We start from the raw sequence: 27,493 nt of genomic DNA on the forward strand, positions 1-27,493 counted from the left end.
CTCTCTCTTCCAGTATCACAACATGAGCCTTAAATAGCTTTCTTAGTACAGGTAAATTACACACACACACACACACACACCTGTTATGTTGTTAGCTCAGGTGTGTGCTCCCTTCATTACCGCACCTTCGCCGGCACACGTGGTACTTTCACTCTCGTTTCAGTACTTCCACGCAAGTCTACCTGTCTCACTCTCACTCTCTCTCTCTCCCTATCACGTGTCCCTCCTCCTCCTCTCTCTCTCACGTGCCTCTCACTTTCTCTCACCTGACCATATCCTTTTCCCTGCCTCTCCTTCACTCCTGTCTCTCTCTCTCCTTATCTTTCCTTCACCTCTTCTTATTAGTCAGGTGTTCTCTTCAATGTATGGTTCTCCTACTTCTCCCTTTCCTCCTCCTCCTCCTCCTCCTCCTCCTCCTCCCTTTCCTCATTAAATCAGATACATCCCCTCCTCCTCCTCCTCGTCCTCGTCCTCGTTCTCATCAACATCTTCCTTCTATTCCTCGCCCTCGTGTTCGTCTTTCTCCTCCTCCTCCTCCTTCTCATCATCATCACCATCATCTTCCTTCTCCATCATCATCATTTTCCTCAACTTCCTCCTCCTCTTCCTCTTCTTATTTATCGTTCTCGTCTTTTATCTCCCATTCTTTTTCTCTACTTTCTTCTCCCTCTTCCTTCTTCCTCCTCCTCCTCCTCCTCCTCCTCCTCCTCCTCCGCCTCGACCTATATTCCAAGCTCCTTCCCTCTGCCTACCATCTGACTGTCCTCCCCTCCCCCCTCTCTCCCCCCTCCCTCCCCCCCCTCTCTCATCTCTTTCCCTTTCATTCCATTCCACCTGTTTCACAAAATATTTTCTTTTTCCTCACCACCAAATTATGAAGTCTTTGTGTGATTATTTGTTTTCGTTTTTTGTATGTTTTTTTTTTTTTTTGGTGGGGTCGTTTTAATACACTTCCCTTCAACTCTCCTCCTCTTCTTGTTGTTGTTGTTGTTGTTTTCGTTTGTTTGTTTGTTTGTTTGTTTGTTTTCTTTTTCCTTTTGAAGCTTCTGCAACGTGATTTTTGGGGTCTCAAGTTTTTTTGTTTTTTGTTTTGTTATTATTATTATTATTATTATTATTATTATTATTATTATTATTATTATTATTATTATTATTATTATCATTATTATTATTATTATTATTATTATTATTATTATTATTATTATTATTATTATTGTTTTCAGTGGCTGGTTGGGAGGGACACACACACACACACACACACACACACACGTACGTTGACAAAAGGTTATAATTACGAACTTTGTATTTGCGTCGAGTTTTCATTCTCTCGGCAAACAATATGAAGCTGAAAAAGTGTCGTTAGTTATGCTTCGTTATCTTTGCCGTGAACACACACACACACACACACACACACACACACACACACACACTCTCTCTCTCTCTCTCTCTCTCTCTCTCTCTCTCTCTCTCTCTCTCTCTCTCACCGCCCCCCCCCCAATGTCCAAATATATCCCTCAGGCCTTATACAAGAGAAGAACAGGACCGTCACCTCCGCGCTCCGTTGAAAAGGTTAAAAGAAAATAACTTATGAAGTGTCTCCCCCTCAAGATTATCTATCGAGCTTTGGTATCGAAAAACTGTTGACCTAATTAATGGAGCTGATGAACAGATAGAAGCGGAAGCCGATAGTTATGTAAGAAGGAGGTGATGGGATGGCCTCATTTGGGACCACATTAGACATAGAGAGTGGAGGTTCGTGTTGTGTATTCTGTTTTGCATGTGTGTGTGTGTGTGGGGGGGGGGAACGGGGGCGGGGTAGGAGGTTATGTATGTGTGGGTGGGGGGAGTTATGTGTAGGGGGGGGGGGGCTTGTGTGTGCGTGTGTGTGTGTGTGTGTGTCTGTGTGCGTGTGTGTAGGAGGGATTAAGCAATGTGTCTGGTTACGTTCCTTGTTTTTCCTTTTTTCGCTTCTCTCTCTCTCTCTCTCTCTCTCTCTCTCTCTCTCTCTCTCTCTCTCTCTCTCTCTCTCTCTCTCTCTCTCTCTCTCTCTCTCTCTCTCTCTCTCTCTCTCTCTCACACACACACACACACACACACACACACACACATGGTTATATGCATGCCTGACATTGGTAATCCTCGGTTATCCGGATTTTGGGTCTGGATTACCGGATTGACAGGTAAGACCGACGCTTGATTGCTCTACCTGTGATTTACCGTATATACCTGTTGTTGTTGCTCGTTACCTTACCTTACCTTAATTTACCTTACCTACCTGTCTTACCTGTTTGCTTTTTGGTATTTACCGTATATACCTGTTGTTCCTCCTTACCTTACCTTACCTTAATTAACCTTACCTACCTCTCTTACTCACCTGTTTGCTACCTGTGATTTACCGTATATACATGTTGTTGTTGCTCCTTACCTTACCTTACTTAAATTTACCTTACCTACCTGTTTTACCTGTTTGCTACCTGGGATTTACCGTACCTTGTTGCTTACCTTACTTTAATTTACCTTACCTACCTGTCTTACTCACCTGTTTCCTACCTGGGATTTACCGTACCTTGTTGCTTACCTCACCTTAATTAACCGTACCTACCTGTCTTACTCACCTGTTTGCTACCTGTGATTTACCTTACATTGCGTTACCTTACCTTACTTTACCTTACCTACCTCTCTTGCTTACCTCTTTGCCACCTGTGATTTACCGTACCTGTTTTCGTTGCTCCTTACCTTACCTTGATTTACCTTAACTTACTTTACCTTACCCTACTTTACCTTACTTTACGTTACCTTACCTTATTCTACCATACTTTACTTTGCTTTACTGTACGTTGCCTTACCTTACTTTACTTTACCTTACCTTGCCTTACCTTACTTTATCTTACCTTACTTTACCTCACCTTACCTTACCTAACCTTACTTTACCTTACCTTACCTTGCCTTACCTTACCTCACTTTACCTTCCTTACTTTACCTTACTTTACTTAACCTTACCTTACCTTACCTTACCTTACCTTACCTTAACTTACTTACTTACTTACTTACTGGGTTCACAAAAGGTAGGTCATGCCTCACCAATCTCTTGTCCTTCTACAATAAAGTATTTGAGGCGGTTGACAGAGATGAAAATTATGATGTAATCTATCTTGATTTTAGTAAAGCGTTTGACAAAGTTCCTCATCAACGACTGTTGCTTAAATTACAGGCTCACGGAGTAGAGGGTAAAGTTTTGAACTGGGTCAAGGCGTGGCTTAGCAATAGGAAGCAAAGAGTGCAAATCAATGGTAAAAGATCTGACTGGGGATGTGTTACGAGTGGGGTCCCACAAGGTTCGGTATTAGGTCCACTTTTGTTTATTATTTATATCAATGACTTAGACACAGGAATTAGTAGTGATGTTAGTAAATTTGCAGATGATACCAAGATCGGTAGAGTAATTGAGTCGGATCAGGACGCTAGTATTCTCCAAGGTGAACTCAACAGATTATATGACTGGGCGGATAAATGGCAGATGGAGTTCAATGTAGGGAAGTGCAGTATTCTGAGTGTAGTTAGGAACAAACACTCACATAACTATTGCCTAAATGACACTCTCATAAGTAGGTCTGGGTGAGAGAGGGATTTAGGGTCCTTAGTGAGCTCTGATCTCCGTCCAAGGGCACAATGCATTCAAGCTAGAAATCGAGCTAATAGGGTACTGGGATTTATTTCAAGGAGCGTAAGCAACAGAAGCCCTGAAGTCTTACTCAAACTATATTTAGCATTAGTTAGACCTCATCTTGACTATGCGGTTCAGTTCTGGTCACCCTACTATAGAATGGATATCAAAATGTTAGAATCGGTGCAGAGGAGGATGACTAAGATGATTCAGTGGTTGAGAAACTTGCCATACGAGGAAAGACTCAAACAGTTAAACTTGCATTCTCTAGAAAGGCGAAGGGTGCGTGGAGACATGATCGAGGTTTATAAATGGATGAAGGGCTTTAATAAGGGAGACATTCATAAGGTTTTGTTGGTAAGAGAACCGGGTAGGACACGAAGTAACGGGTTTAAACTGGATAAATTCAGATTCAACAGGGACATAGGCAAAAATTGGTTTACTAATAGGGTGGTGGATGAGTGGAATAGGCTTAGCAGTCATGTGGTGAGTGCCAATACAATTGTCACATTCAAAAATAGACTAGATAAATTCATGGACAGCGATATTAGGTGGGGTTAGATACACGGGAGCTTAGGGTCAAAGGAGCTGCCTCGTACAGGCCTACCGGCCTCTTGCAGACTCCTGCGTTCTTATGTTCTTATGTTCTTACCTTACTTTACTTACCTTACCTTACCTTACTTAACCTTACTTTACCTTACTTTACTTAACCTTACCTTACCTTACCTTACCTTACCTTACCTTACCTTACCTTAACTTACTTTACCTTACTTTACTTACCTTACCTTACCTTACTTTACCTTACCTTACCTTACCTTACTTAACCCTACCTTACCTTACCTTACCTTACTTAACCTTACCTTACCTTACCTTACCTTACCTTACTTAACCTTACCTTACCTTACTTAAACTTACCTTACCTTACCTTACCTTACCTTACTTAACCTTACCTTACCTTACTTAACCTTACCTTACCTTACTTTACCTTACCTTACCTTACCTTACCTTACCTTACCTTACCTTACTTAACCTTACCTTACCTTGCATACCGTCCTTGTCTACCTGTTGGCTTTTTTCTCCTTAAAATTGCTGTTTGTTTTTATACTTTGGCCGAGCAGTATTGTATTTTTTTTCTATTTCCCTTGACCTTCTTAACTTTCCCGTTGTTTTGTTTTCTTTCTCTTCCCGTTGTTGTTCGACTTCTTTCTTGGTTCTCTAAATTACTGGGGGGGGGGGGGTCTAGCTTGTTATCTACTTTCTTTTCTTCATGGTTTGTATATTTTCCATTATCTTTCATTATCTTTGTGTTGTTATGAATGTATGTAGTTTTCTTTTTTTTTCTTTTTTGCCGCTTTCTCATGTTTTCCTGTGTGTTTTTCCCTGTAATCATTTTTTTCCTGTTATGTGTTTTTTTTCTAACTCTGCATTTATCTTATTTTTTTTCATTTCCTTTCACTTTTTTTCTAATTCTACATTTATCTTCATTTTTATTTCCTCTCATTTTTTTCTAACTGCATTTATCTTCATTTTTATTTCCTCTCATTTTTTTTCTAATTCTACATTTATCTTCATTTTTATTTCCTCTCTTTTTTTTTCTAATTCTACATTTATCTTCATTTTTATTTCCTCTCATTTTTTTCTAACTGCATTTATCTTCATTTTTATTTCCTCTCATTTTTTTCTAACTGCATTTATCTTCATTTTTATTTCCTCTCATTTTTTTCTAACTGCATTTATCTTCATTTTTATTTCCTCTCATTTTTTTTCTAACTGCATTTATCTTTTTTTATTTCCTATCACTTTTTTTCTAATTCTACATTTATCTTCATTTTTATTTCCTCTCACTTTTTTTCTAACTGCATTTATATTCATTTTCATTTCCTCTCACTTTTTTTCCTAACTGCATTTATCTTCATTTTCATTTCCTCTCACTTTTTTTTCTAACTCTGCATTTATCTTCATTTTCATCTCCTTTCACTTTTTTTCTAACTGCATTTATCTTCATTTTTATTTCCTCTCTCTTTTTTTTCTAACTCTGCATTTTTCTTTTATTTCCTATGTCTTTCTCTTATGCCTCGCTTTTCTGTTTTTCCTTCCTTTTTTTTCCTTTCTTCCATTTTTTGTCCTTTTATGTTTGTCTTTTTATATATTTTCTTCTTTCTTTGATAATTATTTTTTTGTTTGCTTGTTTTTTTTGTGGATCTCTTTGATTTTTTTTTTCTCTCGTTTTCTTTCTCTTTTTTATCTTGTTTTCATCTTTATTTTTTTCCTGTCACGTCGCCTTTTCTTTTTCATCTAGTATTTTTATCTTTCCCGTTTTTTTTTTCTTTCCCATTTCTCTTACTTTTCCATTCTTTTCCCTCTTTCTATTTTTCTTCCTTTTTTTATATTTGTTTCTTCATCTTCCTGTCACGTCGCCTTCCTCCAATTGCTCTCCTCCTTGTTTATTTTTCTTTCAATTGTCATTTTTTCATTATATTTTTCTAACCTCTTTTTCTTTCTTTAATTCTCGGCTTCTCTTATCTTTTTTTTATTATTATTACATCTTTTTTTTTTTATTCGCTTCCTTTTATGACTTCTTCCACCTTCATACCTGCCCTCTCTTTTTCTTCCTCCTCCTCCTCCTCCTTCTCCTCTTCCTTCTCCTCTTCCTCCTTATTCTTTTTCTCCTCTTCCTCCTCCTCCTCTTCCTTCATTTGTTCCCCTTCGTTTATTTTTTTTCTCTCTTAAATTCCTACATCTATTTGAGTCTACCATTTTTGTATTTTGACGGATCGCCTTCTCCCGTTTTCTTTCTCAATATTTCTTTCGTTTTCTTTCTTTCGCGGAAGTAATTCAACTTTTAATTTTCTTTTTCTTTTTTTTCCTTAACAGACACGCTTGTTAAATCACGTCAACAATTAAAAGTTTATAAAGAAAAAAAAGCAACAGCAACCTCCCAAACTCCTGATTCAATTTATATCTAACTTTTTTTTTCTCAGGACCTAAAAAAAAAAAACGAGAGAAAAAAAAGTATATAATAAAAAAAATATCCTCAGCTCGGAATGTCGTCTGAGAAAGGGTCCATTTTTCTCTTTGGCTGTGTGGCGCTGCGATAGATAAAAGCGGTGATGGTGGTGGTGGCGCTGATAGATAAAGGTGGTGATGGTGGTGGTGGTGCAATAGATAAAGACGGCTGTGGCGATAGATAAGGTGATGGTGGTGGTGGCGGCGCTGCTGTCACCTTGGTCGTCTTACAAAGATAGAGGTTCGATCTTTTTCTGGACCCCACAATGCCCGCTGTCCGGTTGGGGGGTGGGGGGAAGGAGGGGAGGGGGGCCGTGTGGGTGGGTGGATGGGTGGGTGTGAGTGTTTATTTTTTTGGAGGGAGGGGGGGAATGTGTGTGTGTGGGGAGGTGGTGTGTGTATGTGTGTGTGTGTGTGTGTGTGTGTGTGTGTTTAGGGGCACAGCGGTGTTAAATTCCTGATGTGTCGTTTGGCTTCTATTATGGATTCTGTACTCGATTTCAATATTTATGGAGTCATCGCGGTGACGTATTTATGGCGTTGTGGCAGCTGCGGTTTAGCGGGAGTGTTGGTTTGGGTGTTTTTTTTGTGGAGCGCGGTGGCTGAGTGGGTTACAGCGCCGAGCAGGGGTGAGTCGGTTCGAACCCCGTTGCTGGACGCCGCGTGATGACAGGAAGGGGATCTAATCTTAAACCTCATTTCTTAAACCCCAAACGCTACCCCTCCCCCCAAAAAAAATAAAAAAATAAAACGTCGATCTCTGAGTTAAAGGAATTGACAGAAAGGAGAAAAGGAGGAAGAGGAGGAGAAGGAAGAACAGGAAGAGGAAGAGGAGGAGAAGAAGAAGGAGATTATGGTATTGTTGTTTGAATATTTGGTGAGATTATAATGCAGTCTTTGTTCTTTTACCTATGATCTTATTCTCGTGACAGCGTTGAGTGGGAGACTGGTCGGTATCATAAGACACTTTCGATTCTCACAGCAGCTATTTCTATAGGTCAAAGAGGGGGTCGGTCGGGTTCTAATGAGTGTTTCTTTAGGTTCATGGTACAGAGGAAGGGTCAAACTACCACCAGAGTCATAAAACTACTCCTGGAAATGCCCACAACTCCTTCGAAAGCCTTGTCAAATTTGTGTTCTTGAGCGACGAAATGTTTAGTAATGCGGCTTACTGTCCTTAACTTTCCGGTATTGTTATGCTCACGTTCTCAAATATTTCGAGGCCTACACACCCACATTTTGGTAAGGCCTTCGTATAGGTTATGTTAGTATATCCATGGGTAGTGTTATGAGCCTAGGGGTAGTTTGACAAGGCTTCTGTACCACCACAATCCTCACTAACCATCACAACCATCACCATCACCACTTCCATTACCTTTACTATCCACCACCCCCACGATCACAACCCTTACTCTTCACGACCACTAATGCACCTATGAGAACCCGACTAATCTCCTTTGTGACCTTTGGATATATTCGTTGTGGAAGCCGAAAGCATTTGAGATTACGCTCCTAATTAGAATCAATCCGTTGTGGCCTTTTAGCGGTGAAAGGCTATTGTGTTTTATTTTCCTATTCTCTTTTGGGCGTATATAAAGAGAGCGCGTTATAACAAAGCCTAGAGAAACGACGTGGCTGAAGCGGTTACCATATTGCGAGGACTGAATTGTTGTGTTGTTTTGTTTTGAATTGAATTGTTTTTGCGAGGTTGTTTTGAAATTGGCCTCTCTATCTCCCGGCCACTCATTTCAATTATCTTACATAGGAGCGGTGCTTAGCGGGTCTCTTTGTTTTTATCTTTTGTATTTTTTGGCCCTTGAGCTGCTTCGTATTCTGTTATATATAAAAATAAAAAAAAGCTACCGGGAACGAGGAATGGAGGTGGTGGTGGTGGTGGTGGTGGTGCTGGATGGGGAAGGTAGTGGTGGAGAGGTACGTTAATGGTCATGAATAATAAGGGTTGTGATCGTGGTGGTAATGGATGGTGAAGGCAGTGGTAGTGGTTCTTGTGGATAGTGAGGTTAGTGATAGTAGTGGTGGTGATGGTGATGGTTAGTGAGGATAGTGATTGTGGTGGAGAATAGTGAGGGTGGTGGTGGTTGGCGAGGGTAGCAGTGGTGGTATAGTGGAACAGTGAGGGTAGTGAGGGTGGTGGTGGTTAGTGAGGTTAGCAGCGGTTGTATAGGTGGATAGTGAGGGATAGAGGCAGTGGTGATGGTGGTGGTGATAGTCAGGGAGGTTTAAAAGACAGTGAAGGTAGTGGTCGTGGTAGCGGTGGTGGTGGTAATGGTGGATAGTGGATAGTGAAGGTGGTGGTGATGGTGGAAAGTGAGGATAATGGTAGTTGTGGTGATGGTGATGGTTGTGATTGCTAGTGAGGTGGTATAGGTGGATAGTGAGGGTAGTGGCAGTGGTGGTGGTGGTGGTGGTGGTGGTAGTGGTGTGGTGGTGGTGGTGGTGGAAGGTGTATCTGTCGTTCCCCCCTTGTAGCAGTGGTGGTGGTGGTGGTAGTGGTGTGGTGGTGGTGGTGTTGGAAGGTGTATCTGTCGTTCCCCCCTCGTAGCAGTGGTGGTGGTGGTGGAAAGTGTATCTGTCGTTCCCCCCTCGTAGCAGTGGTGGTGGTGTTGGAAGGTGTATCTGTCGTTCCCCCCTCGTAGCAGTGGTGGTGGTGTTGGAAGGTGTATCTGTCGTTCCCCCCTCGTAGCAGTGGTGGTGGTGGTGGAAGGCATAGTTGTCGTTCCCCCCTTGTAGCAGTTGTCGCAGCAAAAGTTTACACGAGATAAATGAAAAGGCTTAGGTGGGTCGGCGGGGGACCGGCTATGAATTAATGATATGTGCGGACGTTAAAGTGACGAATGGTCGAGTCTGGCAACGTGAATGGCGGTTCATATATGGAGTGGGGTGGTGTAATGGTGGTGATGGTGGTGGTGGTGGTGGTGGTGTTATGAGTAGTATATAAATAACTGTCGGTGTATATATAGTGGTGGTGATGGTGGTGAGATTTACTGTAGTGGTTATGTTACTGTTGATAGTGAAGGAGTTAAAAAGTGTAGGGGTCTTTGTTAGGGTACGTTTGTATTGACTAGTGAAAAAGTAATAGTAGTAATAGTAGTAGTAGTAGTAGTAGTAGTAGTAGTAGTAGTAACAGTAGTAGTAGTAGTAGCAGTAGTGGTGGTGGTGGTGGTGGTGGTTTGGTTATGCATGATAGATATAGCGTTGGTGGTAATAGATCTTATGGTGTTGATATTGGTGGTGGTGGTGGTGGGATTGGTTTTGTTAGGCCTGGGATCAGAGGCAATGCTTTTACAGTTGATAGTTATTGTTGTTGTTGATGCTAGTGGTGGTGGTGATGATGGTGGTGGTGGTGGTGGTGATGGTGGTGAAAGACGTTCCATTAAACATGTGATGGAGTTGCAGGCACATTCCCCCTTGAGCGATAACTTAGGCCTAACTTTTTGGTAAGTTGTGTTTCCTCCCCACCCCACCCCCCCTCACCCCTCTCTCCCCACTCACTCCCATACCATCCCCTCCCCCCCAACCCTCCCTCTACCTCCCCCCTCCCCCTCCCTTTAGCACAAACTTAATTCGGAAGTGTTCGCTCAATGCTAAGTAGCTCTCTCTCTCTCTCTCTCTCTCTCTCTCTCTCTCTCTCTCTCTCTCTCTATCTATCTATCTATCTATCTATCTATCTATCTATCTATCTCTATTTATCTATCTATCTATCTATCTATCTATCTATCTATCTCCTCTAACTTTTTATAAAGATTAATCAATTTCTCAAGCATCAAGTTTCTTCTTTACGAATTAATTTACCCCTTGTGTGTGTGTGTGTGTGTGTGTGTGTGTGTGTGTGTGTGTGTGTGTGTGTGTGTGTGTGTGTGTGTGTGTGTGTGTGTATTTGTCTGTCTTTTTTTACCTATGTCTCTATCTCAACATTCCTCTGCATAAGATACATAACAGAAATTAAGAAAGAAAAAAAACAAAAATATACTCGGTCGTGAAAAAAAAAAAAGAAAACCTCCGACTCATTTCTTCCACTGTGGCGGCAAATTAGCCTCAAAGAACGACAACAACAACAACAAGTCACCCTGAAAATGTGATTAAAACGTCTTCACAATGAGAGGCTTCCGCGTTCGCCGCTGACGTCACGCCTGCCAAATGAAAACGAGGACAAATAGACCCAGACTCAGACCGGAACTTCTCTCTCTCCCCCTCCGCGATTTTTACGGGGTCACATTTTTGCGGCGGGAGCGGGAGATTAAATGTGTGTAAGGGGCGGGGTCTGTGTGTGTGTCTGTTCTGTCTGTCTGCTAGTTTAATCATGCCCGTTAAAGGATTGTGATAGGCATGGTCTGTGTGTCTGTTTGTTTGTTTTTGGTTGTTCTTACCCGTTTATGTGCGTGTGAGGGGTGGGTCCGTTTGTCTGTCTCTGTCTGTCTTCTGGTTTGTTTTTACCTGTTAAAATGATCGTAAGGGGCTTGGTCTGTGTCTGTCTGTATTTCTGTTTCTTTTTCTGGCTATACAAATGTGCGTGAGGGGTTGGTTGTTTGTCTGTGTGTGTCTGTCTGCTCCTTTGTTTCTTTCCTGTATGTGTGTGAGTTGCGGAGTCTGTGTCTGTATCTATGTCTTCTCGTCTGAATATGTGTGAGGGGTTGGGTCTGTGCGTCTGTCTCCATGTCTGTCTTCTCATTTGTTCGGGTTGGGTCTGTGTGTCTGTCTCCATGTCTGTCTTCTCCTTTGTTCTTGCCCGCTTACTTTTTACAGAATGGAGTCTTGCTTGTAATATCCCGTGTTTGAAGTTCATTTCGTCATGCGTATAAATTCATGAACCTGTGGGCTGTTTTTACACACACACACACACACACACACACACACACACACACACACACAGCTCCATTTGTCAAAGCCTTCCATGCATCACTTTTGACCATTCCATTGAGCTAGTGTGTGTGTGTGTGTGTGTGTGTGTGTGTGTGTGTGTGTGTGTGTGTGTTTGGTTTGTGGCTATAATGGTTTGGCTTGTTTTTTTTTATTTTGTGTGTGTGATTGTTAGTGTAAATATATATGTGTGTGTGTGTGTGTGTGTGTGTGTGTGTGTGTGTGTGTGTGTGTGTATGAGTTCGAATGGGCGCCGCTGTGGCACTTGAAGCTCCTATGCCTTTCCCAGAACGAGAAATCAATGTTCCTCTCAGCTATAAATGTTTAGCGCTCAGCCCCCTCTCCCCCTGACACCCCCCCCCCCCTCAGAGCAGTGCCGGCGTGTCCACTCTATGCAAATGCTGCCTTCAAGGATGAATAGTGGGTATTGAGAGACATTTCGGCCCCACAATACCAAAAAATTTATGGCTCGTAAGTCGATTTTCCCGTCGCCACGAATACGTTCTCACCCCATCACACCACGGCGCCAATACTCTTGAGAAGGTTTTTTATGGCGTTTATTATTCCTGTGTCGTTTGTTATTCCGGTGGACTGTTGATCATGCGGCGCAGAACAACGCGTCTAGAATGATGTAACTGTCGTGTATTGGTTTCAGTGAATTAATAGAAGTTAATAAAAGCGTCTTAGAATGGTTTAACTGTCATGTACCTCTCTTGTTCGTGTCCGTGAAGGAAGTAATCTATGTTAAGTTAATGAAGTCCAGCGATCTCAGTAATATTCGTGAAGTAATGGAGGTTAATCAAAGCGTCTAGAAGGATTTGACTGTCATGTACCTTTCTTATTAATGTTCGTGAAGGAAGTAATTGATGTTAAGTTAATGAAGTCCGCCGCTCTCAGTAATATTCGTGAAGTAAAAAAAGTTAATCAAAGCGCCTAGAAGGATTTAACTGTCATGTACCTTTCTTATTAATGTTCGTGAAGGAAGTAATCTATGTTAAGTTAATGAAGTCCGCCGTTATCAGTAATATTCGTGAAGTAATAGAGGTTAATCAAAGCGTCTAGAAGGATTTGACTGTCATGTACCTTTCTTATTAATGTTGATGAAGGTACGAGTAAAACACTTGATCTACATTCTTAACTAAAAATGCACGTATCACACACACTCTAACAATGCAGGTGGAGAAAGTAATCGACTCCCATGTTATTGAAGTCTGAATGCCTCTTCGCTTGATATTTTACATAACTTACTAATATTACTACAACCACTACAATTAATCTGCACTCAATACTAATAATATACGTATCCAAACACACTCTTAACAATGCAGATGAAGAAGGTAATAGAATCCTATGTTATTGAAGTCTGAATGTCTCTTCGCTTGACATTTTACATTACTCACTAATATTACTACAGACACTGCAATTAATCTGAACTTAGTACTGATAATGTACGTTTCCAAACACACAATAACAATGCAGATGGAGTAGGTAATGCAGTTCGATGTTAATGAAATCCAAATGTCTCTTCGCTTTACATATAACATCACTTACCAATATAGCTGCAACCAGTACACTTGATCTGCTCACTATTAACAACATACATTCCCAAACACAGAAACACACACTCACAACCCTCGCCGCCACATGATCTTGCAGTTGCGGCGCCAAGACAGACGCTCCAACCACTCAAAACGCAGCCTCGGGACGTAATACAGTATGAGGTTATTGAAGACATGTTACAGCACTTAGCAATACACCCACGAACATTACATTGAATTTACACTCACTACTAACATTATGCATTTCCAAACACACTCTTACACACTCACAACGCAGCCTGAGGACGTAATACAGTATGAGGTTATTGAAGACATGTTACAGCACTTAGCAAAACACCCACGAACGTTACATTTAATCTACACTCACAACTAACATTATACATTTCCAAACACACACAGTCACAACGCCAAAAACGTAGCCAGGTGTGATAATTCAGTACGATGTTAATGAACTTCAAATGGCTCTTCGTTTTACATATTACATCGCTCACCGATATATATACAACCAGTACACTTGATCTACCCACTATGACGATATAGATTTTCAGACACTCACACACTCACAACAACGTACAATGTTAATGAAGCTATTGAAGACAGGTTACAGGACTGCATTACACATCATCTCCTCTCACTTCTAACATCATACATTTCCAAACACACAAACACACACACCACCTCACTCACAACGCAGACGCCTCCATCGCTCGCTCGGGAGTATAATGAAGTCAGACCGCTCGCCCCTTTTAGCGACTTAATAGCGCTGCCACACACACTCATCTCCTCACGCCGGGCTCTCAGGATTTATTCTGCCGGAGAGGGAAAAGCTTTTATTATTATTTTGTTCCGGGGGAGGAAAATCGGATATGAAATGAGATGAAAGTGAAGGGGATAAAACTCGGCGCGTGGATATGGCTGGTGGCGGGCTGCGGGCGACCTGTGTTTGGGGCTTACCTCGCCTTGCATTCCCTTACCTTGCCTTACCTTACCTTACCTTACCTTACCTCACCTTGGCTTACCTTACCTTACCGTATCTTACCTTACCTTGCCTTACCTTACATTATCTTACCTTATCTTCCTCACCTTACCTTGCCTTACCTCACTTTACATTACCTTACCTTACCTTACCTTACCTTACCTTACTTTACCTCACCTTACCTTACTGCTGCTATTACTGCATCTAATATTATCATCACTACAATTACTACTACTACTACTCTACTACTACTACTACTACTACTACTACTACTACTACTACTACTACTACTACCTCAACTTATGAAACTCACCAGTCACCGTTACGACCTCAATTGTATATACTTCATCATTTACCACAAACAAAAAACTCATATTCACCTATAAAAATAACACTTCACAAACGCATTTTCTGATCGTGTCCTATAATTAACATGTTCGGTAAAGGGCAGTCGTGGGCACCTGAGACGGAATGACTGGCGGCCAGGTGATGAGAATAGACAGGTGGGCGGACAGGTAGAATGGCAGAGGAACAGGTGACGAGAGAGAGAGAGAGAGAGAGAGAGAGAGAGAGAGAGAGAGATGAATGAAAGAAAGTAAAAGAGAAAGAAAGAAGGAAAGAAAAAAAAGAAAAGAAAGAAGGAAAGAAAAATAAAGAGAAAGAAAGAAAAAAAGAACATTAACGAATAACGAGAACGAAGAGAGAGAGAGAGAGAGAGAGAGAGAGAGAGAGAGAGAGAGAGAGAGAGAAAGCTATTTAGCTTTAAACGAACACTTCCGAATTAAGTTTGTGCTAAAGGGAGGGGGAGGGGGGAAGGGAGGGAGGGGTTCGGGGGGGAGGGATGGTATGGGAGTGACTGGGGAGAGAAAGTCTGCGGTTTTTTCTATCCATTGTTCACTACCTCGAGAACACACGTTTGAGAGAGAGAGAGAGAGAGAGAGAGAGAGAGAGAGAGAGAGAGATGGAATAAAATGTCATCTCTGCTCGACGCGTGGCCCGGAACAAAAGAACATCGGAACCACAGCATTTTACGAGCAGAGGCCCCGATTTTTTTTTTTTTTTTTTTCCTCGTTTTCTTTTTTTTTCTCTTTTTTTTTTACTTTGCATCCTCGGGTCCCGCGAACTCAGGTTTCCACGATACTATTTTTTTCACTTTTTTTTTGTTTTTTTTTGTTTTTTGTTTAACTGGTTTATTCGTTGACTTTATTCATTGATTTCGTTTTTTATTTACTCTTTCTTTTTTGGGGGTGACTGTTGCATTCAATCATTTTTCAATTTATTTTTTCTCTTTTGTTTTTCTTTTTTTCGGTTTTGAATCAAGTTTATGGAGACCAACGAATAGTCAATTAGGAGCAACACGGTGTTATAATAGTACCAGTACCAGTAGTAGTAGTAGTAGTAGTATGAGACGAAACAGGTAGAGAAGGAGTAGTAGCAGTAGCAAATGTAGTAGTAGTAGTAGGAACACAAAGAAACACACAGGAAGAACAAACAACGGCAGATCTGATGGCCCTTACGAGGCTCTTTGTGACAAGCTACACTAACTATATAATCAAAGGTGGAAGATGAAGGAGGAGGAGGAGGAGGAGGAGGAGGAGCAGGAGGAGGAAGAAGAGTAACAAAGCTCGAGGCAATGTAAAATTATAAATAAATCATAACTTCTGTAAATGAAAACGAATCAAAATACAAAGCTTACGTAATTGAGAGAGAGAGAGAGAATACAGCACTCTTGGGCCCTGACACACAATACAGACGAGCCGAGTAATAAACCAGCGAAGATCTGAAGGAAACGGGGAAAGGAGAAACCGACCCGGAAGTGAAAGGGAAATTAATGATACAGAAACAACAACAACAACAGCAACAGTAATAGTAGTAGTAGTAGTAGTAGTAGTAGTAGGAATAGGAGCGAAAAGAACATGCAAAGAAGGAGAAAAAAAAAGAAAAAAGGAAATGAAGAGAAAGTAGAGGAGAATAAAACAAAGGAAAGGAAAGCAATAACAACAACAACAACAACAACAACAACAGCAACAGCAACAACAGCTAAGAAAACGATGCATAAATGTTGTAGCACAGGTATTAGTCGTGTACCTGTATAGTGACTCTGAGCGGACCAGGTGTGTGTGTGTTGGGGGGGGGGGGCAGGGGGGGGGGATTACTTCACCTGAGGGAGGGGCTCAGAAAGGAAAATTGAAAGTTGTTTTTAAAGGTGAGCTGATGGGGAGGTGTGTGTGTGTGTGTGTGTGTGTGTGTGTGTGTGTGTGTGTGTGTGTGTGTGTGTGTCTCTCTCTCTCTCTCTCTCTCTCTCTCTCTCTCTCTCTCTCTCTCTCTCTCTCTCTCTCTGTATTTCTCTTCCTCGTCCTTCTCAAATTACTCCTTCTCAGTCTTCTCTCATCATCCCTCCTCCTCCTCCTCCTCCTCCTCCTCCTCCTCCTCCTCCCTTACCTATGCACACAGGCTTATATGCATACACGTACATACGCACAAACACACACGCACACGCAGACACGTTCATACACACATACATAGTCAATCAATCTGCTGGTGCGCTCTCTCTCTCTCTCTCTCTCTCTCTCTCTCTCTCTCTCTCTCTCTCAGTTTGGTAATTCTTTGCATTTCAGAGAGAGAGAGAGAGAGAGAGATGATGTTGCTGGGTGGTGCAAGTAGATTTCCTCTCTCTCTCTCTCTCACTCATTTCCGTCCTCTCTTCTTCCTTCCGTTTCTCTCTTTCTCTTCTTCTCCTTCTCTTTCTCTCTCGTCTTTCCATCACTTACCGGGAAAAATTATTGCTATTATTATTATTATTATTATTATTATTATTATTATTATTGTTATTATTATTATTATTGTTATTATTATTATTATTTCTATCGTTACCCAGTAAGTAAAGACTGACACCTGTGGCATGTGATTTATTAGTGTGTGTGTGTGTGTGTGTGTGTGTGTGTGTATAATAATGATAATAATAATAATAATATACAGTTTATTTAAGGATGAGCAGCTCGAGAGCTGAAAATATACATATTATATATGGAAATAATTCAAATTGTGTGTGTGTGTGTGTGTGTGTCTCCGTCTCTCTCTCTCTCTCTCTCTCTCTCTCTCTCTCTCTCTCTCTCTCTCTCTCTCTCTCTCTCAAGGAGAAAATGAGAGAGAGAGAGAGAGAGAGAGAGAGAGAGAGAGAGAGAGACTGGCTCAGTAGGCCCCTGGTTGCTCTCCTTACCACCAAGACAGCTTACTCGTGTCACTTTCTCTTCTGTCTACGAGTTTCGGCTTCCGTTTCCTCGAGTCTTGAAGCGAAGGAGGAAGAGGAGTGGAAAGAGGGAAAGAAGGGGAAGGATAGACGAACGAGAGGAAAGGAAAGGAAAGGAAAAGAAAGAAAGGAAAGGAAAGGAAAGGAAAAGAAAGAAAGGAAAGGAAAGGAAAGAGACAGGAGGAAGAGGAGTGGAAAGAGGGAAAGAAGAGGAAGGATAGACGAACGAGAGGAAAGGAAAGGAATGGATAGGCAAGAAAGGAAGCAGATGAAGACGAAGGAGGAGGAATAGAAGGGGAGGAAAGTAAACAGAAGCAGAAATGACAGACGAGAAAGGAGTTGAATGACAAGGAAAGGAAAGGAAATGCAAGGAAAAGTAAAGAAGAAAATTTTGAAGAAAGGAAAGGAAAGGAAAGGAAAAGAAATGAGACGAGAGGATAAGGAAGGAAAGGAACGGAAACAAACAAGCGTGAGGAAACGAAGGAAAATTGATTGGTAGGGAAGGAGATTAGGAAGGAGGAGATAGACAGTAATTAAGGGGGAAAAAAAAGGGAAATGGAAAGAAGATAGGAAATTAAAGAAAGGAAAGTGGAAATAAATCAAAGAAAAGAAAAGAATGTACATGAAGGAAAATAAAGAAAAGATATATATGGAAAGAAAACGAAAAGAGAAAATTAAAGGAAATTGAAGAAAAAGAAAGGAGATATCGGGGAAGAGGAAAGGAGAGATTGAGTTTATCATGTAAGAGCAAAGCGGAGGGAGGAAAAGAGAAGAGAGTTAAGGAGAGAGAAGATAAAAAAAATAAACTTAAGACCAGTAATATAGATCTGATAGTGGGACGCGGCTCTCCTCCCTTCGTCTCTCGCAGATTACTTTAGTCATTGAAAACTCCTTATAAAGCTTTGCGAGTCGCGCCGTAACAAGGTGTTTGAAGAGCGTTTCATGAGGAGGGGGAGCAGGAGGAGGTAGAGGTAGAAGAGGAAGAAGGAGAGGACGAGGAGGAAGAGGAGGAGGAGGTCGAAGAGAACTAGAAGGGAGTAGAGGTTGAAGAGGAAGAAGGGGAGGACGAGGAGGAAGTTGAGGAGGTCGAAGAGAGAGACAAGGACGAGGAGGAGGAAGAAGAGGAGGAGGAGGAGACGGAAAAACAAGAAAAAGGAGTAGGAGAAAATAAAAAAGGGTAGATTAGTTAACTTATATTCGTGTTGGCAGTGATGAAAAGAGGGAAAACATGGAAGGGAAATGAAGGAAAGGAAAGATAAGGAAAAGAAAAGGAAAGTAATTGAAACTAAACGAGAGGAAAGGAAAGAAAAGGAAAAGAAACGAAAGGAAAAAAAAAAAAAAGGAAGAAAAAGAAGGAAATGAAAGGAAAGGAAAGACCCAGAAATTTGACAAGGCTTTTATAGAGGTTGTCTGAGTATGTGCCTAAAAAAAAAAAAAGGAAAGTCAGAAAAAAAGGAAAAGGAGAAATGAAAGAAAAGGAAAGGAAAGGAAAGGAAAGTCTGAAATGTGCCTAAAAGGAAAAGGAAAAAAGAAAGGAAAGGAAAGGAAAGGAAAAGTCTGAAAATGTGCCTAAAAAAATAAAAAAAGGAAATTCAAGAAAAAGAAAGGAAAGGAGAGGAAAGGAAAAGTCTGAGAATGTGCCTAAAAAAATAAAAAAAAGGAAAGTCAGGGAAAAAAGGAAAAGGGAGGAAATGAAAGGAAAGGAAAGGAAAGGAAAAGTCTGAGAATGTGCCTAAAAAAATAAAAAAGGAAAGTCAAGAAAAAAAAGGAAAAGGGAGGAAATGAAAGGAAAGGAAAGGAAAGGAAAAGTCTGAGAATGTGACTAAAAAAATAAAAAAGGAAAGTCAAGGAAAAAGGGAAAAGGGAGGAAATGAAAGAAAAGGAAAGGAAAGGAAAGGAAAAGTCTGAGAATGTGCCTAAAAAAATAAAAAAAGGAAAGTCAAGGAAAAAAAGGAAAAGGGAGGAAATGAAAGAAAAGGAAAGGAAAGGAGAGGAAAGGAAAAGTCTGAGAATGTGCCTAAAAAAATAAAAAAAAGGAAAGTCAAGTAAAAGAAAGGAAAGGAAAGGAAAGGAAAGGTCTGAGAATGTGCCTAAAAAAAATAAAAAAGGAAAGTCAAGGAAAAAGGGCAAAGGGAGGAAATGAAAGGAAAGGAAAGGAAAGGAAAGGAAAGGAAAAGTCTGAGAATGTGACTAAAAAAATAAAAAAGGAAAGTCAGGAAAAAAGGAAAAGGGAGGAAAGGAAAGAAAAGGAAAGGAAAGGAAAAGTCTGAGAATGTGACTAAAAAAATAAAAAAGGAAAGTCAGGAAAAAAGGAAAAGGGAGGAAATGAAAGAAAAGGAAAGGAAAGGAAAAGTCTGAGAATGTAACTAAAAAAAATAAAAAAGGAAAGTCAAGGAAAAAAAGGAAAAGGGAGGAAATGAAAGAAAAGGAAAGGAAAAGGAAAGGAAAGGAAAAGAAAAAGACAAGGCCATACACACACATTCAGTCAGTCAGTCATTTTTGTTGTTGATGTTATTGTTGTGGAGATTATTGTTGTTGTTATTGTTGTTGTTGTGGATACTGTTGTTGTTGTTGTTGTTGTGGATATTGTTGTTGCTGTTGTTGTTGTTGTTGGTGGTGGTGGTAGTGGAAAGATGGGAAGGAGGAAACAGAAGAGAAGGAAGAGGAGGAGGAGGAGGAGGAGGAGGAGGAGGAGGAGGAGGAGCAGGAGGGGGAGGAGGAAGAGGAGGAGGAGGGGGAGGAGATGGTGGGGAAGGAGAAAGAAAAGAAGGAGGAAGGAGGAAAAAGAAGAGAAGGAAGAGGAGAAGGAGGAGGAGGAGGAGGAGGAAGGGGAGGCGTAACACCCAACCCCGGCAGGTGAACACACTCGCGTATTAATGAGGTTTATTCAGCCTTCCTCCCCGGCTCTGAGGGTCACCTGAAGACTCTCTCACCTGCGTTCTCATTATCTCAGGTGTGGGGATGCAGGCGACTCATTACCCCTCCCCCCCACCCACCCCCACGGTTACCTGTACTCCTCATTCATCCTCCCCTTTTTCCTTCCCTTTTTCCTCCCTCTTCAATCTTTCTCTCTCATTATATTCCATTACGTTCCTACCTTTTCTCTTTCCTTTCAGTTTTTCTCTCCCTCCTCCATTATCTCTCCCTCCCTTTGCCTATTCCTCCCCTTCCTCCCTCTTTCATATTCTCCCTCCCATTATAGTATTGCATTTTCCTCCATTACTTCTCTCTCTCTCTCTCTCTCTCTCTCTCTCTCTCTCTCTCTCTCTCTCTCTCTCTCTCTCTCTCTCTCTCTCTCTCTCTCTCTCTCTCTCTCTCTCTCTCTCTCTCTCTCTCTCTCTCTCTCTCTCTCTCTCTCTCTCTCTCTCTCTCTCTTTTCTCCTCCCTTTAGCTCCTTTCCACTGATAAATTTCCTCCCCTTTCTCCTCCCTTTCAATCTCTTTCTCCCACTACATTTTCCTCCATCTCTCTCTCTCTCTCTCTCTCTCTCTCTCTCTCTCTCTCTCTCTCTCTCTCTCTCTCTCTCTCTCTCTCTCTCTCTCTCTCTCTCTCTCTCTCTCTCTCTCTCTCTCTCTATCTCTCTCTCCTTCTCTTTCTCTCAATTCTCTTATTTCATTTTCCACTTTTTTTTTCCTTCCTTTGTGCTTCGTTTCTTTCTATTATCTATCATCTTTTTTTATCTTTCATTCGTCTTAATCCCTCTTCCTCTTTTCTCCCTCTTCTTTCTCTTATTCTTTGTTTGATTTCCTGTGTCTGTGTATTTAATTTCATCGCTGTTTTCTTTTCATACACTTCCTTTCTCTCTCTCTCTCTCTCTCTCTCTCTCTCTCTCTCTCTCTCTCTCTCTCTCTCTCTCTCTCTCTCTCTCTCTCTCTCTCTCTCTCTCTCTCTCTCTCTCTCTCTCTCTCTCTCTCTCTCTCTCTCTCTCTCTCTCTTTTTTCTGTTATCCTCCTTTTCCTCCTCTTCCTCCCTCTCCTTTTTTTCTTCCTCCACTTCGTCATCTCACTTCTATCTCCTCTCATCCAATTCCTGTTTCTGTTATCCTGTTATCCCTCTTTATCATCCTTCCTCCCTCTTCCTTTTTTATTTCCTCGTTTACTCTTATCTCTCGTTTCCTCATTGATTTTTTCTTCTCCCTTTTATCCATTTCCTTTCTTCCTGTTCGCCTTCTCCTTCTTTTTCATTCCATTCAATTCCTTCTCTTCACAAATCTAGTTTCCATTATGCATTCTTTCTTTTTTTCTTCTTCTTCCCTCTTTCGTTTTTTTGATACATTTTTCCTTTATTTCACATCTCTTTCTTATTCTTCCCTTTCATTTTTCCTCTCATTTTTTTTTTACATTTTTTTCCTTTCTTTCACATCTCTTTCTTATTCTTTCCTTTTTTCTGTCCCCTTTCGTTATATTCCCACATTTTCCCCCTTTCTTCCACTCCTCCACTTCCTCACTGTTCTTCCACCTTCTCATCCATCCTTCCTCATTCCACGTCTTTCCTCTTCACCTGTTCCCCTTTGCACATCTCATTATGCTCTCATTGTTCCCCTCTCTCCTTTTTTTTTCCTCTCTGACCCTTTTCATCATCTCCTCCTCTTCCTCTTCCTCTTTAAGCTTTTTTCCACGACTCATCTTATATTCTCTTTTTATCGTCGTCTTCTTTTCATCCTCTCTTTCTTTCTTTCTCTTTCTTCCTCTTTAAGATGTTTTCCTTCTACTCTTTTATTCTCTTTTTCATCCCCCTCCTCCTCCTCTTCCTCTTCCTTTTTTAAGCTGTTTTTCCCCACTACTCTTTGTTCTCTTTTTATCCCCGTCCTCTTTTTCCTCTTTTTATCCCTCTCTTCCTCTTTACTTTGTTTTTCTCTGCTATTATTTTTTTCTTTTTCCATCCTCCTCCTCCTCCTCCTCCTCTTCCTCTTCCTCTTTAAGCTGTTTTCCCTCACTACTCTTTATTTTCTTTTTTATCCCCGTCCTCTTCTTCCTCTTTTTCTTCCTCTCTTCCTCTTTATTTTGTTTTCCTCTACTGCTATTTTTTTCTCTTTCCATCCTCATCCTATCTTCATCTTCTCTTTTCATATCTCTCCTCTTCTTTCTTTTCATTCCCTTTCCTTTATTCATCATCTCTTTCCATCTCTCTCCTCTTTACTCTGTTTTCTATCACTTCTTTTTATTCTCTTTTCATCCTCATTCCTCTCTTCATCTTCTCTTATCATCTCTCTCCTCTTCCTCCTTCTTTATTACCGTTTCATCCCGTTCTTTCCTCGTTTGATCCCTGTACTTCCCTTCCGCTTCCTGTCTTTCCAACGTTGCCCTTCCTCAAGATCCTTCAAGACTTACTTCTGATTCTTTCCAACGTCGTATTACTTAGTCTTCATCAACACTAATGTGGCTGATAAGTCTTTTTTTGGGCCCGTTTCTCGTGGCTTGGTTAGTCTGTTAGTTGTGTTGATTTTGTTTTCCATGACATTTTTACGGCTGAGTTTGTAACGCGTCGACTTGACTCTGTGAAAATCCAACTCTTTCTAACCTCGTCCCCAAAAACACGGAATCACAAAGCCAAACAAGCCACGTAACTGTTATAATAATTACTAGTACGACGCCTTCAAAGTCCGGCGTTACGCTTTGCCGTCACACCAAGTCGAAGTTTTGCATAGTTTCCAGAACCAAACTATCGTATAACTCAAGGGAGAGGGAGATGAAGGGAAGGTGGGAGAGAAAGTGGAAGAAGAGAGAGGTGGAGGGAAGAGAAAGCGGAAGTAGGAGGTGGAAGGAAGGAGGAAGAGGGGAGAGGGAGGTGGAGGTGGAGGGAAAGAGGGAGAGAAAGCGGAAGAGGAGAGAGGGAGAGGGAGGTGGAGGGAAAGAGGGAGAGAAAGCGGAAGAGGAGAGATGGAGAGGGAAGTGGAGGGAAAGAGGGAGAGAAAGCGGAAGAGGAGAGAGGGAGAGAGGGGTGGAGGGAAAGAGAAGTAGAAAGTGGAAGAAGAGAGAAGGAGAGGGAGAGGAATGGAGGGAAAGAGGAGAAAGCGGAAGAAGAGAGAAGGAGAGGGAGAGGAATGGGAGAAGAAAGCGGAAGAAGATGGGACGGAGAGGTGGAGGAAAGGAAGAGAAAGCGGAAGAGGAGAAACGGAGAGGGAAGTGGAGGGAAAGAGGAAGAAGAAAAGGCGGAAGAAGAGAATGGGACAGGGAGGTAGAGGAAAGGAAGAGAAAGCAAAAGAAGAGAATGGGACAGGGAGGTAGAGGAAAGGAAGAGAAAGCAAAAGAAGAGAATGGGACAGGGAGGTGGAGGAATGGAAGAAGAAAAGGCGGAAGAAGAGAATGGGACAGGGAGGTGGAGGAAAGGAAGAAGAAAAGGCGGAAGAAGAGAATGGGACAGGGAGGTAGAGGAAAGGAAGAAGAAAAGGCGGAAGAGTAGATAGAGAAAGAGAGACAGGTGGAGGGAAGGAAGAAGAGAGGAGAGGGAAGGAGGAAGAGAAAGGTGGAGGAGAAGAGAGAAAACGGAGGGAGAGAGAGGTTGAGGGGATGAGATGTAGCACAGACGGAAGAAGAAAAAAAAAGAAAAAAAAAGGAAGGAACGTATTTACTTTCCAAACATAACTATCGTACGTTTAATATTTTGAGGTGTTTTCTGTTTCTTTCTTTTTTCTCGTATGTCTTTTTTTTTCTTCTTCTTTTGCGACGAATAAGGAAAGAACGTATACTATATTTCACGCCTAACTATCGTACGTTTCATATTAACTTTGGGGTATGTTTTCCGCTCGTCTTGTGTTTGTTTTTTATCATGTTTATTTTCAATGTTATTTTCTTACGTATCGGAATAAGAAAAAAAAACGTACTACTTTCTATACATGACCATCGTACGTTACAGATTTTGGGAGTGTGTTATATATTGTTTTGTTTTTTCATGCTGTTTACCGTGTGTGTGTGTGTGTGTGTGTGTGTGTGTGTGTGTGTGTTTCTCTCTTTTTGGACGTGTTGTCGTATGTGCATGAAATTTAAAAGCCTTGTTGATGTTGTTGTTATTGTTGCGGTTGTTGTTCTTGCCGGGCCATATAAATTTTGGGTGTGCGTGATTTCCGGTCGAGTTTTTTTGTTTTGTTTTTTTCCATGATGTTTTCTGTGTGTGTGTGTGTGTGTGTGTGTGTGTGTGTGTGTGTGTGTGTGTGTGTGTGTGTGTGTGTCTGTCTGTTTTTTTTTTTTTTATGTGTGTGTCCTTTTTTTTTGGCGTTATTTTGTCCATAAATTTTGAAAGCCCTATTGTTGTTGTTGTTGTTGTTGTTGTTGTTGTTGTTGTTGTTGTTGCCGTGGTGGCGGTGGTGGTGGTGGTTCATCTGTTTGGTGTTTTCCCATGCGGCAATGTTGTTTGTAATTAACGACCTCATTTGCCTCTAATTACGCCGCGCCAACCACCTGTCCGCATGCCTCGCGTTCTCATCACCCCGCCACTTAAAATCGCGTTCTGCTTTCTGCCTCTGTTCGTTTTGTGGGTGTCTGTCTGTTCCTCTTTATCCTTTTCTCTCTTTCTCTTCCTTCTCTTTCTTATTTTCCTTTTTTTTATCCTCTCTAATTTAAGGTTATGTGTCTTTTTTTTCTCTTGGTTTCATCGTTGTGTCTTTCTCTCTTTCTCATTCTCTTCTTTTCTCCTCTTCTTCCCTCTTTATTTCGGGCTATGTCTCTTTTTCCTCCTCTTGATATGGTGGTTGAGTTCTTCTTCCTTTCCTCCTTGTTCTTTCTCTTTCATTCTCTTCTTTTCTCCTCTCCTTCTCTTCTTTCTTTCCTCCTCGTCCTTTCTCTCTTTCTCATTCTCTTCTTTTCTCCTCTCCTTCTCTCTTAATTTAGGTTTATTTATCTTTTTCCTCCTCTTGGTTTGATAGTAACTGTTGTGTCTCTTTCTTTCCTCCTCGTCCTTTCTCTCTTTCTCATTCTCTTCTTTTCTCCTCTTCCTCTCTCTTAATTACGGGTTATGTCTCTTTTTCCTCCTCTTGGTTTGGTGGTTGTGTCCTCTTCCTCTCCTCTTTGTTTGGGTTTTTGTCTTTTTTTTTGTTTCTCCTCTTTCCTCTTTATTCGTTTCGAGGCTCTTTTTTTTTCCTCTTGGTTTGGTGGTTGTCTTTTTCCTCTCCTAGTTGTTTGGGTTTTTGTCTTTTTGTGTTTTCTCTTCTTTCCTCTTTATTCATTTTTTCATCTCCTCGTCTTTTTTTCTTCTTTCTTTCCTCCTCATTTGTTGTTCATCTTTTCTCTCTCTCCTCTTTCCTCATTATTGGTCTTGGGTTGTCTTTTTCTCTTCTCCTCGTCTCCTTCTCTTTGTCTTTTTCTCTCCTCCTCCTCCTCCTCCTCTTTCTCTTTTATCTCTCCTTCTCATCTCCTTCTTTTCTCTTCTCTCCTTCTCGTCTCCTTTTTTTATCCTTTCTCCTCCTCATCTCCTCGTCCCCTTTTCTTTATCTTTTTATCTTCTCGTATCTTTTTCTTTTTCTCTTCCTCTCTTTTCGTGTGGGAGGGAGAGAAAGGGATTGAGAGGGGGCTTGTGTCTCTCTCCTCTTCGTATCTTTCTTTCCTCTCCATTTGTCTGTCTTCTCTTCCTTTATCCACTCCCTTCTGGCCACCTCTCCTCTAGTAGCCGTGTCTCTGTTTCCTGTGTCCTTCCCTTCCATTCCTTCTTTCATCTCTCTTTCACACTTAACTCACCTCTGTATTAATTCTCTTCTCTTCAATTACCTTTTAATTTCCTCTTTATTGTCACCTCTCTACTTGTAACCGTTCCTTTTGTTTCCTGAGTCCTTCCCTTCCTTTCCTCTCTTCATCTCTCGTTCACACTTAACTCACCTCTGTATTAATTTTCTTCTCTTCAATCACCTTTTTTTCTCTCTTTCTTGTCACCTCTCCTCTGGTAACCGTTCCTTTTGTTTCTTGTCTCTGTTCCTTTCCTCCCTTCATCTCTCGTTCACACTTAACTCTCCTCTGTATTAATTTTCTTCTCTTCAATCACCTTTTTCTCTCTCTTTCTTGTCACCTCTCTTCTAGTACCCTTCCTTTTTTTTTACAACAAAGGAGACATAAGAACATAAGAACGCAGGAGTCTACAAGAGGCCGGTAGGCCTGTACGAGGCAGCTCCTTTGACCCTAAGCTTCCATGTATCTAACCCCACCTAATATTGCTGTCCATGAATTTATCTAGTCTATTTTTGAATGTGACAATTGTATTGGCACTCACCACATGACTGCTAAGCCTATTCCACTCATCCACCACCCTGTTAGTAAACCAATTTTTGCCTATGTCCCTGTTGAATCTGAATTTATCCTGTTTAAACCCATTACTTCGTGTCCTTACCGGTTCTCTTACCAACAAAACCTTATGAATGTCTCCCTTATTAAAGCCCTTCATCCATTTATAAACCTCGATCATGTCTCCACGCACCCTTCGCCTTTCTAGAGAATGCAAGTTCAACTGTAAGTCTTTCCTCGTATGGCAAGTTTCTCAACCCCTGAATCATCTTAGTCATCCTCCTCTGCACCGATTCTAACATTTTGATATCCATTCTATAGTAAGGTGACCAGAACTGAACCGCATAGTCAAGATGAGGTCTAACTAATGCTAAATATAGTTTGAGGAAGACTTCGGGGCTTCTGTTGCTTACGCTCCTTGAAATAAATCCCAGTACCCTATTAGCTCGATTTCTAGCTTGAATGCATTGTGCCCTTGGACGGAGATCAGAGCTCACTAAGACCCCTAAATCCCTCTCGCACCCAGACCTGCTTTTGAGAGTGTCATTTAAGCAATAGTTATGTGAGGGGTTGTTCCTACCTACACTCAGAATACTGCACTTCCCTACATTGAACTCCATCTGCCATTTATCCACCCAGTCATACAATCTGTTGAGTTCACCTTGGAGAATACTAGCGTCCCGATCCGACTCAATTACTCTACCGATCTTGGTATCATCTGCAAATTTACTAACATCACTACTAATTCCTGTATCTAAGTCATTGATATAAATAATAAACAAAAGTGGACCTAATACCGAACCTTGTGGGACCCCACTCGTAACACATCCCCAGTCAGATCTTTTACCATTGATTTGCACTCTTTGCTTCCTATTGCTAAGCCACGCCTTGACCCAGTTCAAAACTTTACCCTATACTCCGTGAGCCTGTAATTTAAGCAACAGTCGTTGGTGA

General features: G+C 41.3%; 1 protein-coding gene across 8 annotated transcripts in view; it reads left to right on the forward strand.

Annotated features, from left to right (window-relative positions):
- LOC126984045 (dystrobrevin beta-like) overlaps nucleotides 1–27,493 on the forward strand; it is a 116,526-nt gene that overhangs the window by 59,804 nt on the left and 29,229 nt on the right. The window lies entirely within an intron of this gene.

The sequence above is a fragment of the Eriocheir sinensis genome, chromosome 55 (genome assembly GCF_024679095.1).
Source record: "Eriocheir sinensis breed Jianghai 21 chromosome 55, ASM2467909v1, whole genome shotgun sequence".
Lineage (NCBI taxonomy): Eukaryota > Metazoa > Arthropoda > Malacostraca > Decapoda > Varunidae > Eriocheir > Eriocheir sinensis.